At 34.8% G+C, this 14103-nt stretch overlaps 1 pseudogene; it reads left to right on the forward strand.

Moving 5' to 3' along the window:
* Positions 1-13980, forward strand: part of LOC143548018 (protein ORANGE, chloroplastic-like) — a 64598-nt pseudogene extending 50618 nt beyond the window's left edge.
* Positions 13981-14103: the final 123 nt, after the last annotated feature.

Raw genomic sequence — 14103 nt, forward strand, 5'->3', positions numbered from 1 at the left:
AGGCGAAACCCAAACTGAAACCGAAGTAATCAGTTATTGGAATATGCAAACCGTTCGGTTTTCGCTTTTCCGGTTTTTCGGTTAATTTCAGCTTCGGTTCGGTTATTTTCGGTTTTTTTCAATTATGTGTTGGCATGCAAAAAAAATTTTAAAACATGAAAATGCATATTTTAAGCTTGCATAAGAACGAGTTAGAGTACCACAATCTAAATATATATTGAATTCAAAAAACAAAAATAGGCATGTGTTACGTCGAACTATACAAATACAAAATTGCTAAATAGAGTTTAAAAATTAAAAAAACATTAAAAGTTTAGTCCCGATCTTCATTTATCATCTTATTTATTTATCTTAAAAGTTTAGTCCATTTCTCATCATCTTGATAATCTTTATCATCATCAATCGGTTCGGTTCGGTTTTTTAAAAATGAATAACCGAATCGAAACCGAAATTTCGGTTTTTCAAAAAAACAAAAAATTAACTGTCGGTTAATGCTTCAGTTCGGTTTTTTCGGTTATTCGGTTTCTATTCGGGGTTAATTCAGTTTTCTGCTCACCTCTAACCTATATATTGTTATAACCCCTTTTGTTTACAGTCGCCAAGTCGTAAAACCTCGGTGATTCCAAACCCTAAGTTCGCCTCTTTTGTCCAAACCTCTCCCAATTTCAAATGTAAATCTCGTGAGTTGCTCACAATTGATTGTTTTGGTTGTCGATTGACATCAATTAAATATATTTTCGAATCGATAAACATTTATTCTTCTCTATGCAAAACTATATGTTATGCAAATTCGTTAAGATTCACACCTTAAATATAACCAAAATTTAAATGTTTTAAATTTATAACATTTATAAATATAACAAAAATTCTCTTAATTGTATATATTTTAAACAATAAACCATTATTGATTTTAGTTAAAAATTGCGTTTTAATTTTAAAGACGATAGTTTCACCTTGCAGTATATTTCACGATGACTATAAATAAAAACCATGGTCAATCATACGTGGTCTTATCAAGAGTTATAGGCATGGACTAAATATTTTGATTCTCGATAAATAATGTATATTGACCAATACAACCACAAATATAGTGTACAAGGCAATTTTTACTTATTTGTAGCATATTTGTATAATGTTTGTTTTGTAAATTCTGTAATTTTAATGTAAAGTGTAATTGTATTAGCAATATATGAAAATTGTGTTGTTGACTTTATTTCGCTTAATGATTAAGTTTAAAATTTTCATCAATTACCCGTATAATATACGGGTCTTAAACTAGTTGTTAATAATGTTTTGGTCAAATTTAAACCAATGCCTTAATTTGTTTACACTGAAATATAAAAGATATATGATTTCAGTTATGCCAAAGAATTTATATATTCAGGCCGGTTCATATACTAATCTGCTTCATATGAACAGCTTTCATATTGTCAATCCTTTAAGGGACCCGTATATTTTGGCATAATCTTTTAGCATGCTCCTTAAATTAACATCATAGGATACTCACTATGAATTTAACCCAACCAATGCCTATTTATACTAGTAGAGAGGTAAAATGGTAAAAAAAAACCATTTTAAAACGGTTATATAGCCGTTTTAAGAAGGTTATATAGCCACTTTCAAACGGTTATATAGTTTTTTTTTCCAGATGGATATAACCGGTTAACCAATTTTTAACCACTCTAAAAAACCGGTTGGATGCTCCAGAACCCGAAACCAATTTGTAACGGTCGGTTTGTATCCGTTTGAAACTGGTTTTTTGTCTCACTGGGTAATAACCATAACTGGTTTCGGTTCGTGAAACCGGTTTTTCTGTAATCGCATGTTGTTTTATGTGAGTATATGCGCCTTTTTATGGAGTCAATGTAAATGGGCTCTCCTTGTGCAGTGTGCTTACATTTCTAGGTAATGCAAACATGATGATGGACCGACTGATTGCTAGGAACATGGAAACTTAGTGAACAAACGGGCCATAAATTTAAATAAAACCAATTATTTTTTTCAATTATTTTTTTAAAGTTGGCGCATTTCTTTACTCTTTTCCCACGCTTCTTTTACCAAGAACACATCCTCAATCCGGTAGACCACATATCACCTAATATATAGCAAAAAAGGCTAAATTAATATTAGTATTGTCTTTCTCTTCCCCTACTAGTTTACCGCTTCACTTTACTATTTCTTCTTCATTATCTTTCTTCACTTCATCAACCAACTAGTAGTAAAACATTGTCCACCGCCGCTTTATACCACTAATCAACAACCGAAAGCCGAAAAAAAATCTGAAACTCTGGATTATGATTCACCCTCCACCCCACATTTTTCGCCCCGGTCGCTCCTCTTTTCTTTATATTGTCCATCCCCCCCCCCCCCCCCCCAACACACACACACGCAAATTTTAATGATGTAAATAGTGATAATTTCTAACGTGTCTACACATTTATTGAAGCAATTTAAACACATGCTATGTCTAAAAGCTTATTTCTTGAAGACAATTATTTTTAATATCATCACAAAATCGTGTTATAAATATGACCAGGAAAACTTTTGTATAACGCATTTATAAATATGACTAGAAAAACTTGTGTTAGAATGTAAAAGTATGATTGGTTTACAGTAAACATCATTCCTCTATGAGAAGCCTTTTTTCCCCTTTCTAAATCATTAGTAGTTCTATTGCAAAACATGTTAACACCGGCAATTCATTACTTTTATTGTTATTAAAGACTGTTTCATTAAAATTATTTGAGATAAACGAGAGAGTAAGAGGAGAGAAGTTTGTTTTAGCATTGATCATATCATGACCTGTGTATACGGGTCAGCGGGTCACGAGTAACATCAGCTTATTAGCCGATTAGGTAGACCCAAGGCTGTAACTTAATTTGTAACAATGCAGTTTCTATCCTTTTGAAGTCAAACTCAACATATTACAACCATAATACATTCATCACTTATGAAACATATTACAACCATACAACATTCATCACTTATGAAACATGCTACAACAGTATTTACGAATGACATCACAGAATATATACTTTAATTCTCTCATAAAACCAAAAAATGCAATCCTCCACTTGGTGCTGACTATCAAAGGAACTATCACAACCCAAAAACCAGCAATGAAACCAGACATCATGCTGATAATAAATCCCCAATCTGCTATGTGTGTTGTGTCTTTTTCCTCTTCATCTTCATGGTGAGCACCTAGTAATCCAATTGCACAACTTTCGGGCAATGGATCTCCACAAAGTCTGTTGCCAAGGAAGCTAGACTCGTTGAAACTCTGCAGTTGTGTGCTTGTTGGAACTCTTCCTGTAAATTTGTTGTAGGATACATTGAAGCTACTTAAAAAATTCAAGCTTGATAACCTCGTGGGAAGTTCGCCTGAAAGCCCATTAAGAGACACATCAAATGATACAAGTGATTTCATATCTCCAATGTTCTCGGGGATACTCCCTGTCAGTTGATTTCTTGATAAGTTCGGAGATTGTAATGCTCTGAGGGTCGTTAGCTCACTTGGGATGCCCCGTGAAAAATTGTTACTAGAAAGGTCCACAACCATCACAAGCATGAGGATAGTGCTATATGCGTCTTCTCGTCCCTTTATCACCAATGAAGCACTGCTAAAAGTGGCCTTTGTTCCGTATACACCCCCAACACTTAAACTGAACATACTAGATTGTGAATAAGCTGCTTTCCCAGAGAGGATGGTGAAATTACTAAAGCATCTTGGTATATTTCCTGATAGTTTATTATGAGCAAGGTCCAAGATCTGAATACTAGTAAGATAACAAAGCTCACGAGGTATATTTCTATGAAAATTGTTTGATCTGAGATTGAGAATGCTCAAATATGAGATTTCTGTCCCCAGCCATGTTGGAATTCTGCCAATAAATTTGTTTCCAGCAAGTTGAAGAATCGATAATTGCTTCAAATTCTTTAAAGAAATTGGTAATCTTCCAAAAAGCTTGTTGTTACACATGTTCAACGATGTCAATGATGATAAATATCCCAGACTACTTGGAATCACACCCGACAGATTGTTGTTTTCCAAGCTTAAGAAGTTCAACCACAGGTACTTCTCCCAGCACTGAGTAGGAATGCCACCTGTTAGATGATTATTTGCAAGATTAAGATCCTCGAGATCTTTTACACCATCAGAACATATCAAATGATGTGGCACTCCCACAAATGAATTATATGATAGATCCAATATAAGCATCAATGAACTATTTGAGAGCTCTGGTAACTGCCCAACAAACTTGTTATGACTCAAGAAGAGTATAAACAGTGTACTAGGGATCCCAAGCAACCTTCCTTGAATATGATTTTGCGACATATCTAGATATTCTAGATTGGGGAATGATCCCCAAAATGAAAGAGGCATGGTTGATGATATCCCGGTGTTTCTTATCTCTAACACTGTTAAATCGCTCTGTTGTAGTAGCCACAATGGAAATTGAGGCCCTATATCCCAAGAATTTAAAAACAATCTTTCCAGTCGGAAATAAGGATTCCAATTTGCTAGGCGCGGCCTAAGGGTCAAGTTATTGCCTCCTCCGTTTAGGACTTTCAATTTGTTTAGATTGGAGAAGGGAACATCTGTCACAACACCCATCAACAAATTATTGGAAATATCTAAATGTACCAAATTTGAAAGTAGTCCAAGACTATCTGGAAGGCTGCCGTTCAGTCGGTTATTTGAAACAGGCAATACCTCCAAAGAAGATAATCCTCCAACTGAGAATGGAATTTGACCAGAAATAAGATTCCAATCAAGATTCAAATACTTCAGAAAAGAAAGTCGTCGTATGGAATCTAGAATTGTGCCCACAATACAGTTGTAATCAAGTTGGAGGTACACCAGATTTATCAAATCTCCAATTTGATTTGGTAGATGACTAGAAAGTCTGGAGGCCATGATGCGTATTGACTCCAATGCAGGTGCTTTGCACTCAAAACAACTTTCAAGAAGAAATGTTAAACTAATATTACCAAAATTGTTTCTTGACAAATCAATCTCTCTCAAGTTACAAAGGTTACCCAATGATTTAGGTATTGCCCTTGTAAGTTGATTATCTGACAAGTCAAGGCTATGAAGAGATGTGAGGTTGTGAAGGGAATCAAGAGCTAAACTGGAGACAGCACAGTCACTAATATCTAATGATGCGAGATTACTACCAGACAACCCTTTTAATACGAATGAAGAATTCATGAAATCGTTCCCAGGCATGTGAAGCACTTGGAGAGAGGTCATGTTATGGAAGCCTTCACTACTACTTGGAATAGGCCCGTGAAAATAACACCAACTTAAATCTAATGAAACTAGACTAGTCAAACTGAAAATCCATTGTGGCACTAAACCGTTACTGAAATAGTTACCAGAAAGGTCAAGCACAGAAAGGGATGTGAGATTAAGACTAGCAGCATGTGGGTGTATATGCATGAGTTGACAATCAGAAAAATGAAGTTCAACCAAAGAAGGAAGGGTGTTAATCACCTGAAGCCAATCGATTGCTTTGCTAAGGTCTAGGCCACTCATATCCAGATGATGCAAGAAACGAAGACCAGCCAACCATTGCATATTCATCATGCTAAGTTGTTCAAAAGAGACTCCAAGACTGAGGGTGCGCAATTCAGACAGATTCCCCAGCTGAGGAGGGACTTTTCCACCAAATTTAGAACGTGAGAGGTTAAGATATCTCAAGCTTTTAAGTGAACCCATAAACCTGGGAATTTGCTTTCCACCAAAATCATTGTTGCTCAAGTCTAAATGCTTTAGTTGCTTCAGATTCAACAAGGATGGGCTTAAATCTCCGCTTAGTCTTTGCTTCCAGCATTCTTCATATGCTTTCTCTGTGGTGTAATAATCAAAATAACAATCTTTACCTGGAAGATGAATCTTGTGAACACGGCCTGTTATGTTATCACAAGCAATTCCAGCCCATTTGCAACAATCACCATTCTCCTCCGGGACCCAAGACGCAAGTCGACCTGCATCATCTATGAGTCCATGCTTGAACTGGAGAAGAGCTTGTCTTTCATCATCCATGCATGGCATAGCATTGGAATTTGTATTAGATAAACACAAATGAAATAAGGCCATAAAAAGAAGACAAAAGTGGGATGAAGAGAAACGAGAAAATGAAAAACCATCACTCATATTGATTGATGATGAAGGGAATAATAATAGTCACTCGTGTTTGAGTTTAGTTCAAAGAATCTCTACGCTTTTTTATTCTTAATTTGATCACTTAACTCAGGTGTTGAATTATCAAGGAAAGAGCTAACATTAAATAGACCGTGTCTCAACCAGCATAAGTTGAAATTAGTCAATGAATTCTAGTCAATTGGGGTGTTCACGGTCCGGTTTTTAGGTCAAACCGTGTGCCAAACCATTACTAATTCGGTTTTTTGAAAAACAAAACCGAATTGTGTTTAAAACCGAACCAAACCAAACCGTCAGTGACGGTTTGGTTTCATGGTTTAGGCTATGTTTGGCTGTTATATAAAATAGTTTTAGAATTAAGTTAAAAAAAAGTTAAAAAAAAAAATTCATAACATCTCGTGCTTCCATTTGAGGACCAAAAAAATATTATTTCTACTCTTATTTTAAATGTTTATATCTGTAATAAAGATAAAAATATTATTTGTTCTATTCATTTTCTTGAATATAGGTTACAAGAATACAAGACGACAGGCAGTGGCGGATCCAGGAATTTTTTTTGGGTGGTTCCCTCTTAATTTATAAGGTGGTTCCTACGCGTCTTCTATATATCCGTACACTATTATTTCGAAACTCGGGTGGTTCCGGGGAATCACCCGTTTGTATGCTGGATCCGCCACTGACGACAGGATGTTTAAGTTTAAACTCAATTATTTTACGTTTCAGTAGTAGCTTTCATTTTTCCTTAGCGATCAGAATCAAACTCTGTAAAATCATAAAGTAAAAGTAAACGGATTGAATGAAGTCGATCGACAGAAATGGTGGAATAAAGTTTCCCACTCAACTTTCAAATAGTAAAGTTGATCGACAAGAAATGGTGGAATAAGGTCTCCCACTCAACTTTGACGACAAGTTGATCGAGTTGTCGACGTAAAGAAAACGGGTGCATGGACACATTAAACAAATTTATTGCTGCCCAATGACTGCAATGTTTCGCTTTTGAAATTAACTCACAGGACTCAACAGCCGAGTTATCCACGGTCTATAGCTCCTATCATGGGGTGGTTCGACGAGGTAATAAAGTCCTTAAACAGTAGTTGGTTCACTAGTCCAATTTGTCAATAGATGAAGCCATTTTGAGGATGAATTCGTTTTCACTGAGGTCCACACAGAGTATTGAGATGTTTGTAATAGTTGAGGTCCTCAGTTGTTAAGTGCCAATAGCTTAGGGACCAAATTGTAACATTTCCGGATTTGATTATTATTACAATACTAATTTTATTTTGGAACGACCAACTAAGTAACGCCGGGTACTCCGTACACGGCCCTCATTGGCTAAAGGTAGCCCGAGCCGGCCACGAGTCCCGACGGACGGAGCCCCTAGCGGTCCACCTAATGAGGGATTCCCCGGATAAAACCCGACCCCACGCCCGTTAAGCGGCACGACAGCGAGAAGCCGGTAAAATCAGGTGAGATCAGGACTCGAACTCTAGCAAGCCAGGGTTATCCCTCATATCTCCCGTATAAATTAGTATTACAATACTAATTGTATTTAACATAAATAGTTTTCTGGTAAAAGAAAATGAAAATAAATAAAAGTGAACCAATCACTTCATGCCATGTGGCATGGACATGGCGGGTGAAAACCCACCAACTATGCAAATTAAGTTATATATGGGCGGGTGAAAACCCACCAACTTCATGCCTGTACTAATAAAGTTTAAATAGAATTTAATCTATTGATCATTTTCTTGGTTATAGGGTTATGAAATGGGCGGGTGTTTAATTTTAGGGGGTGTTTGGGACTCCTTATTTTATCTCTTTATAACTTTTCATTAAGTTAATAAGTTACAAAAGTATAACTTATGGAACTTTTTTTCTCACATAATAAACAATCCCAAACACCTTATTACTTTTCAAAAAGTTTATAAGTTATAAGTTGATGAAAATAAGAAATCCCAAACACCCCCTTAAACTCAAAACTTTATCAACAACCGCTTTCTTTTTTCCTTAACGATTAGATATGACTCTGAAATCAAATAGCTTAGATGGATGAAATAAAATCTACAATTCAACTATTAGGTTATGTGTAGTAGAGGGCTACACACGATTTTCATTTTAAGGATTTAGTGATGTTGTCACCCTTTGTCGCCCCCTTTTTAATTTTTTTTAATTATTTTCATCACGCATCTGGTGACAAATCTATACCCCCAACATCGCGGGGGTGGGGTGGGGTGTGTAGCCCTTTATCGTCCAAAACTCTCCCAATTTGCCACACACTACATTCAGTATTATTTTAAAAAAAAGTTAGAAAAAGAAAACCATGCCCTTTATGTGGATACTGATTGGATCATATTCTCAAGTGGGAATCATGCAATTATCTCACTCAAACTCAATTATTTCTTGGTCCAAAACACGTAAACAAATGGTGCATGTACAAATTTAATACAAGTCAAGGTAAATCAATCAGATGGACTAATATCCCTGCGTAAAAAAGCTATTTGTAAGCTTTTATTAATTAACTAGCTTTTGAACCGAGCACGCACCTCAAACAAAGCTTGTATGTTTATCAAGCCCGAGCTCGAGCCTTGTATGGGAAGCTCGTTTAGGTTCGTCAAACCATGTGTAACTTTAAGTTTTACTTCTTTTGGACTTTGAAGTATTAGTTTCACACCAGACAGCCGAGCTCGAGCAAAGCTTTGGCTCATTTAAGGCACTACATGAGCTCGAACCAAGCTTATGCTCATTTAATGTTTTTCTTAAAATATATAAATGCAATTAAAAAACCATACAAAAATTAATTAATAAATAATAGCTTAGCTCGAGCTTGAAAATACAACTCATTACCCGAGGGCTCAAAAAGAGCCAAGCTAGAGGTCGAGCTCTTTTAAGTCATAACTCATAAGTCAAAATGAGCTCGGGCTCGGCTATTTTAAATGAGATTATTTATCAACAAGTAAACATCTAAGAGTATCTTTGAGAACAAGAGTTTTAGAAGTTAGAAAATTTTGTTTTTAAAGAGAATCTCTCGTTGAAAGTTCTTATTTTTTTTAATAGTTAAACTAATAATTTAAAAAATATATGCTAATAAACAAAAGATGTTTAAAAAACTTAAAAGCTGCCAAGACCTTTTTGCAAATTAAATTACAGAAATACCCTTACTTCAGAAATCAAATGGGTAGGTTGGGCAGGCCCATATAGTTGATCAACAGAATTTGGGTTCAAAAGGCCCACCTGATAAGTGGATAACTTTATATTTATAAACATTTGAACCGCATGTATTAACAATTTGGGAATTAAAACTTTTGCAACATTGTATAATCAATTTCTGATGGTTGTAACTTAATTTATTACCATGCATATGCTATCTTTATAAAGTAAAACTGAACATATTACAAACTTACAACATTTATCACTTATGAAACATACTACAACAGTATTTATTAATGACATTACAGACTATATACTTCAGTTCTCTCATAAAACCAAAATATGCAATCCTCCACTTGGTGCTGACTATCAAAGGAACTGCAACAACCAAAAAACCAGCAACGAATCCAAACACTATGCTGATAATTAATCCCAAATCTTCTGTGTGATGTGCCTTTTTCATCTTCATCTTCGTGGTGAGCATCTGGTAATGCAGGTGTACAGCTTTCGGGCAGTGGATCTCCACAAAGTTTGTTGCCAAAGAAGCTGGACTCGTTGAAACTCTGCAGTTGTGTGCTCGTTGGAACTTTTCCTGTAAAACTGTTGTAGGACACGTTGAAGCTACTCAAGAAATTCAAGCTTGACAAGCTCATGGGAAGTTTGCCAGAAAGCCCATTGACAGACACATCAAATGATACAAGTGATTTCATATCTCCAATGTTCTTTGGGATACCCCCTGTCAGTTGATTTCATATTTAGCGGTTCAAACGCTCAAAAGTTAATTATGCAGCGTGTATTAAATGCATATTAATAACTACTTTAGTATGCTAGTAATTATATACCATGTTTGTAATCATATTTAGCATATCAATTAATTATACAAATCAGAAAGAACAAAATAAAGAAGAATGTGAGAAAATAACCCGTCGGAAACAATAATAATATGCGGGGATGTAGGACTAATATTATTTATGAATACCATATATGTAATACGTTATTTAAAACACCAATTTTTTAATGTAATCTATAGTCAACAAAATAAATCACTTTTACTATATTTTTCTTTAACTAAATTTTGCACTACATCACCACACCATAACTTATTAACTTAAACCTTCGTTTGAGATCATGGGCATTTTTCAACATGAGGTATAAAAGTTGAAGATGACGTAATGATTATGACCTCCATCCTTCAAACTCCTTTATGGATCAATGTAAACAATATGATGCCAATGATCACAAACATACAAGAGAATCTTGTTAAGTTGCAATTTAGTGACTTGAAGTTAAAAATCCTAATCATTACAAGAGAAAACCTGGGTAGTACTAACCACAAATTATCAAATTGTGCCCAAAACCCTGTATTTAAACTCTATATCGGTATATGTTGAATTATTAGAGCATTCACATTCAGTTCCCTACTATATATCCATAAAAATCACTAAGTTTCTTTCTCATTTTTATTTAAATAATACACTTTTATCATTATCATTTCTCTCTCATTCACTCACAATCACTTTCAAAAAGTATTAAAATATTATACGGTGTAAAGAAGAGTAAAATCCCAAATTTAACTTTCCCGTATAACATTTTCTCTTTCATCTACCCGCAACCACTTATAGTCATACCATATAATTTATAAATTTCCCTCACATATTTTTAGAGAATATGTTGAGAATGTCTAATAATTTTTTTTCTATTTTATATTTGTTATTAGTATAAAAGTTATAATATTATTTTAATATATTCATATTATTAATTATAGGCTTACAAGATGATCGTGTGTTTAAGTTCAAACTCATTGTTTATCCTTTAGCAGTAGCTTTCATTTTTTCTTATCGATCATGTTAATTTTAACTCATAAATATCAAGTAAACAGATAAAACAACCTCTCCAACTCAACTTTCATGATATGTTTGAAAATCAATTTATGAAATAGGATTAGTCCGTGAAAAAATGAGTGGGTTCTAGTTCAAATAATTTGGATTGTCTGCCCTAATTAACTAACAAGCCCGTACCTTGTATTGCGACCGTAAGGAGGTGGTTTATATACTAGTGAAGTAATATGGGAGCAAATGAAATAAGGAAATCAAAGGCATTTATGGAAATAAGACTGTAACGGAAAGTGAGGGGGGGGGGGTATGTTTAGTTAACCAAAAGTAATGTCATATAGACAGATAGACATTCACTAACTTTTCCTAAAAAATCGGGTCTATCAAAGTGTTGGGCTTAAACCGTAGACCACCCTGTCTCATAGCCGGCCCTGATAGCTCAATTATTTGAATACAAATAAGATCATTGTCTCTCATTTTTTTATTGTTAATATATGTTTATCTGTATTAAACATATTACTCGTTTTCTTGATTATGGGTTTACAAGAATACAAACTGACTGGACTTTTAATTAGTTTAACTCAATTATTTTATATTTTACGTCAGTAGTAGCTTTCACTTTTTCTTAATGATCGGAATTAAACTCTTAAAAACTTAAGAGCCTCCTAGGGTGACGTGGCAGCAGGATAATGTCCACCGTAATTAATAAGAGATGATAAGTTCGGGTCGAATACTTTTGATGCTTCGTATCCGTTAACGGCTCCGTTTACACACCGTAATCAGTTGATGACGTCATCGTCGGATCCAGACGCGTCTACTATGTATGCTTCGATTGATGCTGACTCAGCGGCCAACAACGCACGCGGCAGGGTAATTAACTGTTGTTTTTATGTTATGTATATTAATTAATTGTTGTTTTATGTAATGTAATATGAATTGGGAGTTTTTTCAAAATTGAATGCATTTAGTTGTTGATTTGATAGTTTATTTGCTGTTGCGGTTAGGGGGTGTGCAGGTTTCGGTTGTTAGGATAAACCGAAGCTGGAATCGAAGTCATCAGTTAATCTTTTTTATTAATCAATCGGTTTTCGGTTGCTTGGTTCTGTTTATTGGGTTAAGTTTTTGCTTTAAAATACATGAACCGGAGGTTTAAAAGCTAGACATGTATGCAAATATGGATGGTTTGGGTCGGTTAATTTCGGTTAGTCGTGGATACAAAAAATGATAATTCATTTTTCAGTTAATTTTGGTTCGTTTCGGTTAGTAACGTAAACCGAAACTAAAATCGAAGTCAACGGTTAATCGGTTTTCAGTTACTTGGTTCTGTTTATTGGGTTAAGTTTTTGCTTTAAAATACATGAAATGAGGTATAAAAGCTAGACATGCATGCAAACATGGATGGTTTGGTTCGGTTAATTTCGGTTAAGTGGGTACAAAAAAGATGATAATCGATTTTTCAGTTATTAGGGTAAACCAGAACTGAAATCGAAGTCGTCGGTTAATCTATTTTATCAATTGATCGGTTTTTGGTTAATTGGCTCGGTTTATTCGGTTAGTTTGTAGGTTTTTGGTTCGGTTAATAACCAAAACCAAACTTGGGTTAAATTTTTGCTTAAAAATACATGAAATGGAGGTATATAAACTAGAAATGTATGCAAACATGGTTGGTTTGATTCGGTTAATTTTGGTTAACTGTGGGTACAAATAAAATGATATTCGATTTTTCAGTTAATTTTGGTTCGTTTTGTTATTGCTCACCCCACTTGCGATTAATTCATCACTTCTGAGATGTAATTATGGAACCTTTTTTTTTGCTCAATTGTTGTGATTACTGCTGCACAAGTTGGTTAACCGGTTTTCTGTTGTATCGGGTAGTAACCAAAGCAGCTATTGGTCAATGTGGTCAAACTGGTTTGATCAATAACTAGTAAGGTTAATAAAGGGTTTTTGTAACTCAATAACCCTAACCTATGAAACCGGAACCGATTAACTGCTTAATCGGTTAAAATAACGTTTTTTTTTAATTAAAAAAGGTCAAAAGAATTTAACCCAACCAATGCCTATCTATACTAGTAGAAGGGTAAAATGGTAAAAATAACGTTTAATCGGTTAAAATAACGTTTTTTTTTAATTAAAAAAGGTCAAAGGAATTTAACCCAACCAATGCCTATCTATACTAGTAGAAGGGTAAAATGGTAAAAAAAACCATTTTAAAACGGTTATATAGCTGTTTTAAAAAGGTTATATAGCCACTTTCAAACGGTTATATAATTTTTTATTTATTTTTTTTTTTTTCAGATGGATATAACCGGTTAACCAATTTTTAACCACTCTAAAAAACCGGTTGGATGCTCCAGAACCCCAAACCAATTTGTAATGGTAGGGTTGTATCCGTTTGAAACTGGTTTTTTGTCTCACTGGGTAATAACCAGAACTGGTTTCGGTTCGTGAAACCGGTTTTTCTGTAATGTTATGCAGGGTATCTAGCATGTGCTCAATGTGCTAGCACAGGTGCCATTGTACTTATTGACCCAGTTGCATATGCTAATGTCAGAAATCAACATCTGTCATCACCTTAAACCAAAATATGTTCGAACTGCTCCGGTGCAGGAAAATTAAGCATTGTGCGAATGCCAAATTAGCGTGCGAATGTGCTTATTTTGTTTCATTGTAATTTCTAGATTTGAATTATGCAGGTTATGTGCCCAACATGTCTTTGTATAGGAATGGCTATGGCAAGTGAGCATGATCCACGCATCGACCCCTTTGATTAGTAAAGTATATGTAGATTGATACTTCACCTCTTAATTGTGCTTGTAATATAGAGATCCAACCACATCACATCCTTTTGGTCAGTTCTTGTACGGTACAACCTATTGATGACTTACATGCTGGCATGAGTTTATATACCATAATTGTTCTCTTGTATTGAAGCACTGCACTATGATACTGTTA

This window comes from Bidens hawaiensis, unplaced genomic scaffold (assembly GCF_021521415.1).
Source record: "Bidens hawaiensis isolate Kalapana, Puna unplaced genomic scaffold, B.hawaiensis_p1.1 tig00014899_1, whole genome shotgun sequence".
Taxonomy (NCBI): domain Eukaryota; kingdom Viridiplantae; phylum Streptophyta; class Magnoliopsida; order Asterales; family Asteraceae; genus Bidens; species Bidens hawaiensis.